This window comes from Anopheles coluzzii, chromosome 3, assembly GCF_943734685.1.
Source record: "Anopheles coluzzii chromosome 3, AcolN3, whole genome shotgun sequence".
Taxonomy (NCBI): Eukaryota; Metazoa; Arthropoda; class Insecta; order Diptera; family Culicidae; genus Anopheles; species Anopheles coluzzii.
This window is the reverse complement of record NC_064671.1, coordinates 15,741,859-15,748,025: the sequence shown is the minus strand read 5'-3', so window position 1 is coordinate 15,748,025 and position 6,167 is coordinate 15,741,859. Positions and strand designations below refer to the sequence as shown.

Below are 6,167 nucleotides of genomic sequence, written 5' to 3'. Positions count from 1 at the left end.
GCAGCAGCCCATTCTTCTTGCGTTGTGTTATGTGCTCAAAGTGTGTGGATAACAGTGGCGCCATCTATAACCCCTCAGACACAAACCATTCGCCCAAAGGAAACGACTCACTCCGTCACTCGATCCACTGGCATAAACCGATTGTGGCTTTGGTCAAAGGTAGACGAAGTGTTTCGGGTGAAGTGGAAGAGGGAGGGAGACACCCCTCGAAACGAACACTGTAAGCGAGTAAAGGACGGATAGAGAAAATGAGCGAGAGGCAGCAATATTCGAACGTCAAAACCCCTCGCCATGTTGTACGGGGGGAGTCGAAACACACATACTTTCACATGAAAATTCCACACACACACTCGCAGCAGCAACGAGAAGAAGAAGAAGAAGAGGTAGAAGATTTTCCACTTTCGGGTGCGTGCGTCGTGCGAGCAGTTGTGTGAAAATCGTGTTCGAAATCTTCCCGTGTGCGGAAACGGTTGTGGTTTGCGTCCGTCGTCTCGTGCTCTCCAGGCTCGTGTTGTGCAGCCGCCCCTCCCCATCGCCCCCATTCTTTCCATCCACAGAAAGCAAGCAATTGTGCAAGCGATTGGGAAAGAAAAATCGGTCCCCCGGAAGTGTTGCTCGGCACGAAATTTTCACGCAAAAAAGGTGTGTGTGTGTGTGTGTGTGTGTGGGTTTTGTGATTTTGTCTTTGGTGAATAGTGTGCTCCGTCGCCGTTTCTCTGTACGCCAACGAGGCAGCAGACCCCAGGGGTTTTGGGCAAGATTTTTGGGCCACTCTCGTGGCCAAGAATTTGTAGGCGCCCTGTTACACACATTCCTCCTTCCTGCTAAAGGAAATTGTACGTGAAAGTAGGCAATGAAAAGAGAACGTCAAGATAGGCCAACCGATTTTTCAGCACGGTAGCTGCCACTAGGGAAAGTAGTCACTTTATTGCCGCCATTGTCAAAACCTCGTTCGTAGGCCAAAGTCTCTGGGTTCATCAATTCTGAGGATGAAAAAAAAAACGTTTATGTGTGTGTGCGACACCATTTATCCTTTTTTGGGATTTTCAGGGATATTCCACCATTCATTTTTCCGTCCATTCGCCCGTTTTTTTGTCTCCTCCAATCCAAGTAGGTGTCTCTCACTGGCCAAAGAAAGAGAAGGTTTGGAAGGTGGAATGTAAGGGGCAAGAGGCAGGGGGAGATTGTCTTCCGAAGAAGTTTCAGCGTGTTTCAGTGTGTGCCAGTGTGTGTGTGCGTAAAGGTCTCGCCTTGCGTCTGATTTCGTCTGGGCGTGTGTGTGCGCGCGTGTGAGGTTTCCCTTTGTCTCACCGCACATACCACCGCGCGCACTGCTTCTCCATCTGATTGGGTGTAGTGCGTGAAAGAGAGAGTGAGTGAGAGAGAGTAAGAGAGCGAGTGAGTGAGTGAGTGAGAGTGAGGGATAGAGAAAAAAAGAAAAGGATAGAAGCAACGGCATCGCTATAGACATCTGCGCTGTCTAGCTCACACACACACACACACACACACACAGAGCATGACAACGCGTACAATCCTGTCGTGCAGAGTCAGTCAGTCAGTTAGTTCACGAGTGTGCCCAGAGTGTGTAATAGAGAGAGAGTACAGCCCGAGAGTTTTTTTTGGGGAATTTTTCCAAATTTTCCCCCTCAATCACCTGAAGAAAAATTGCGCTCGCGCGCCTCTGTGTATGTGTGTGTTTTGTATTTTAGGAGTGTGCATCTATAATATTTTTGCGTCGTCTTTTTTTTCGTGAATGTTCACAGGAGTACGACAGCGTCGACAAAGGTTTTGCGAAGATCCTCCACTCCTGTGCTGCTGCAAGTCGCTGGTGAAATTAGAAAGGGAAAAGGAAAGGAAGAAGTTAAGCGCCATACTCCTCCGTGCCTCTCGCGCAGCTGGTGTGTCTAAAACGTGTGCGTGCGTGTGTGTGAGTGTGTGTCTGTGCGCCGACACTTTGCAATAGAGAGAGAGAGAGAGAGAGAGAGAAGTTGGTGAAAGTGGTGCTGTGTGTTAGATCGGGCAAAATTGCGAAACACGGGAAAGAAAAGCGTGTCGCCGTGTCCGCCAGCGTGTGACAGTGCGTGTGTGTGTGTGTGCGTTAACAAGGTGTGTTGTTAAGGACGGCGGCTTAGCTCGTCCTCGTGCCGTTCTGATCGGTCCTGTGCAAGGGCCCCCTGTGTAAGGTGTGGTGGCCATTTAGCTAAAGTGCGCCTTCCCCCCGGTATCCCCCGACCAGCACCAACAAGGACGACACGTGCGTGCGTGTGTGTGTGTGTGTGTGGGTTCTTTCGACGTCAGCTCACGCGGTTCCATCCCGTTGCAATCGCTAATTCAATGTGTATGGCTTTAGTGGTGAGTATCAGTCTCTCTCTCCCTTCTGCAATGTCTACTATGGTTAATGTCCTTGTGTAAAAACGTTTGACAAAACAAAGGCCCTCATTTGCCCTAAAACGCAGCTTACTTCGATTGCACGAACAGAAACTGCTAGAAAATTCCGACAGTCTCCGGGTCCACAAACACACCGACAGAGAGGCAGGCAGCAAAAGAAGCGGTTCCGCGGCGGTGCGGCAGTCCGAATTGGACGTGATAATGTGTTCCCCGGCGCCATATCACCCCCGCCCAAACATCCACCACCACCAGCACCCCTCCATTAGTGATTGCATATTTTGCACGCAGCGCGCAAAGTTGTGTTTAAACTTTTTTTTCGTCTGTGTGTTACTCGCGTACGATCCGCGATAAGAATAAGTGTGTGTGTTTAGTCGTTTAAGGTTTGCTTTTTGGGAGGGGTGGCACGCTGAACGTGTTCGTGTAAAACGGTCTTCTTCTTGTTCTTATTGGACCGGGTTTCTTCCTCCATTCGAACCCATAATCAATGGCAATCGAACTCTGCCTCCCCCCCCCCACCTTTTTTTCTGCCGCCGGTTCGTGGTCACGATGGGCGCAAGTGATGACGATGATTGGTGGTGGTGGTGGTGGTGGTGGTGTTTGGTTGTGTTGTGGTGTTGGTGTTCGTGCTGAATCTCGAAATCAATGGGAATTGACTTTAATTCCAGTTTCAGTTTTTTTTTTTGGTTTGTTCTGGGTTGGGTGTTGGGCGGGTGAGGGTGTTGTCACATGCTTCCCATCCTCAGCGCGTTGCCAGTGATCGTTTTTTGAATGGTTATCACCTCCCCCTTGTATCCATGGGAAATGACGACGAACGTTGGACGATTGTACTTTGCTCATGCTGTGCAGTAGAGGAATTGTTTCGGTAAATGGGAAAATTGAACCGATTTTTACCTATGTGACATTTTTTTTAGCTTAAAAGTACATCAAAATTACGTCTTTGAACCGGTCGTACTGTTGATCAAATTTGTGATTCTTTTTTGTCTGAAATTGTTGTTCTATTTATTGCAAAAGCGGACACTAATGTTGGTAAAAGTAATAAAAGTGGAACTTTGTAATTCAAGATAGATATATTTTTTTACGCAACTACCTACACAAGAAAAAGTTAATCTCCAATGATAAAATCACAATATCTCGATGATATGTTATCATATCTCCGTGAAGTTACGTAAAGTATAATTTGCCGCTAGATTTCTGACTAGAGACAGGCATTATTGCACATTAATTTATCACAGCATTTAGATGGACAATCCACAGGTTGTAATTGATATGAACTGGTAATGGGGAAAATGAAGTTGTCGTTGGAATCAATTCCGGTTAGCTTCAAAGTTTTCTGGAATCAATTACGGCTAGTTTCTAAGTTTTCTGGAATCGATTCCGGATAGTAGATCCGGTATCAGTTTCCAGAAACGATTCCGGGATCGGCTCCAGAATGGGCTCACGATCGAAATCTGTTTTGGAATCAAAATCGGCTTCGAAATCGAAATCGGTTCCAGAATCTAAATCGGCATTGGAATCGAAATCGACTCCGGAATCAGAATTGGCTCCTAAATCAGAATCGGCTTCGCAATCGGAATCAGTTCCGGCATCTCCATAAGAATAGACGATTGGATTACGATTGGACCATAAGAATTATGCTAGGCATTGAAGCCAGCAAATAATCAAAATTTACTTGTAAACGATCCATTTTCATAGAGATTCCCGGACTGATTTCGCTTCTGAAACTTCTTATTTCAATTCAACTTATTCTAATTTCGGGGCTAATTCCTATTCTGGAGTCAATTCTGATTCCGTCTTCGAAGCAAATTGCGATTGCCAGATTGATTCCGATTCCGGAGCTGATTATAATTCCGGTGCCAATTCCGATTCTGGAATCGATTCCGGAGTCAACTACGGAACCAATCGGCTCTGGAATCGAAATCGATTCCAGCATCGGAATTGGTTCCGTAATTGATTCGGAAAACGGAATCGTAATCGGGTAGGTCCGTACCGACATCATTTAGGTGTACGACCTAAAATCCCAACAGTTTAATAAATTGAAAAATATCTTCACAAGCTCCTCTCATCCGCACAAGAGTGATCCGCAAGGTGCTGTTTAGAGATTGACACCTGATCGATCTGCTGATATGCAGAAGACATGCCTGTATGTTTTGCGCATCCTCATTTTTATGTAACCTTTATCATCTGTTACTTAATTACTAATGACTAATATCGGTATCTTTCTGGCTCGTTTACTAAAATTCAAAATAATCTTCAATACAAGACTACTAAGAGATACAAAATGGTTATCGTTAATCGTTTCTAACAAGAAAATTTCCTGTTCGCACAAATTTAAAGCCGCAAATAAAACACTTTTATACTCCTAACTGATTAGTCGGTGATGAGCTCGTAATGGGCTAACTAGAGTTTGATTATGGTTAGAATGCCAAATAAAAAAAATGTCATTATTTGTGACCTCAATTATTTTAGTTATTTCATATCCTTCTATTCTGTTACGTTGAATTAATTCGTCCTTGCACAATTTCATACTAAAATCAGAAAATATTATTTCTGTAAAATAATTCTTCAGCAAAGCCAGACAATATGTACGCACTGTTGCTCCTCCATTGGTGGAATACACCTGCGTCTCGCTGTAACGATTGACCATCATCATCGTAACCATCATCATGGCCGCCTCTCTTTGCCCGTTTGTGACGCAAACTCCCCCAAAAAAGCCTCCCCTTCCAAATTGTCACGAAACCGCGTCGTTCAGCCCCTGTCGTTCCGGTTTTTCGGGGATTCTTGACGCGGAACAATGGCGGAGGGGGGAGGCATGTGCTCGTATAAATTCATAATAAGCTCCGAGTGGGTGTGTCTCGCCCCATACGTCTGGACGTTTGGACCGGCTCCATTCCAATTGCCGCGCATTCCTTGCCACGGAACATCATCCTCCCGTTTAGAGACCAGTTCTCTGAAGCATTCCGCACAATGTTTCGCCCAACGTAGAATTATTGCTCTTTTGCAGGGGGGATGTTTGTGGTTGCGTGTGGACCATTTGAGCATCACACACACACACACACGCGTTCGCTCTGTTGCCAACCCGGTTACAGACTGTGAAAATCCCACTCTCGTGTGTCGGTGTGTCCAGGAACGCAGTAGACTGTGACTGTGCTTGATGCGAGGAAGGCCCCCCGGTTTGCTTTACCAGCTGGAAAAGCGGTGTGGGGAAAACACAACGCCAGATTTGATTATGACGCATTCGTGGGGGGGGGGGGGAAACCTTTCCAATCACGTTCAATTTCCCTTTTAAGTGGTTAAATTTCCCGAAACGGAATGGTTTGCCCGAGAGGAGGAACTCCTCCAGCTAGCGACGAACTCTCTCCTTCGACCATATGGGCGTTGTTGGGATTATCGATCCTTCCCTGTTGCTTGTCGGGACTACCGTTGTGAGTTCGAGAGAGAGAGACAGATATAGAAGGTGGATGGACCTTCAAAGTGGAATTGGGGATGTAAAGAGGGCAAAGAAGTGCAGGGTTACTTAAGGTTGGTTCGTTGTAATTCCGCGACGGGTGAAACAAATCTGTTATTTTGGGAGTTATTTTTGGGAACACAAATTACAGGCTATAAAAGCCGTTGAACTCTTTCTTGACCTTTTTGATAAAGGGGGGGATCAGCTTAAAAAGTTGGACCTTAATTTCATGAAATCTATAATCAATCTGTTTTTATCCAATTTACCATTCAAATCGTAGTTAACACACCAGAACCACACCAGAAGTTGTGCTAAATCCACTGCAAAGCACTCA

The 6,167-nt window shown here is 45.8% G+C and overlaps 1 protein-coding gene across 3 annotated transcripts in view; it reads left to right on the top strand.

Moving 5' to 3' along the window:
• The first annotated feature begins 394 nt into the window (after positions 1–394).
• Positions 395–6,167, top strand: part of LOC120958168 (PRL-1 phosphatase) — a 41,403-nt gene continuing 35,630 nt past the window's right edge. The window contains exons 1-2 of one of the 3 annotated variants that reach the window (XM_049609888.1): positions 395–642; positions 1,764–2,352. The gene's annotated coding sequence lies outside the window, so the exon portion shown is untranslated. Of the gene's footprint in view, positions 643–1,546; positions 1,686–1,763; positions 2,353–6,167 lie in introns of those variants that run through there. The other 2 variants (XM_040380767.2, XM_040380771.2) reach the window with 2 other exon arrangements.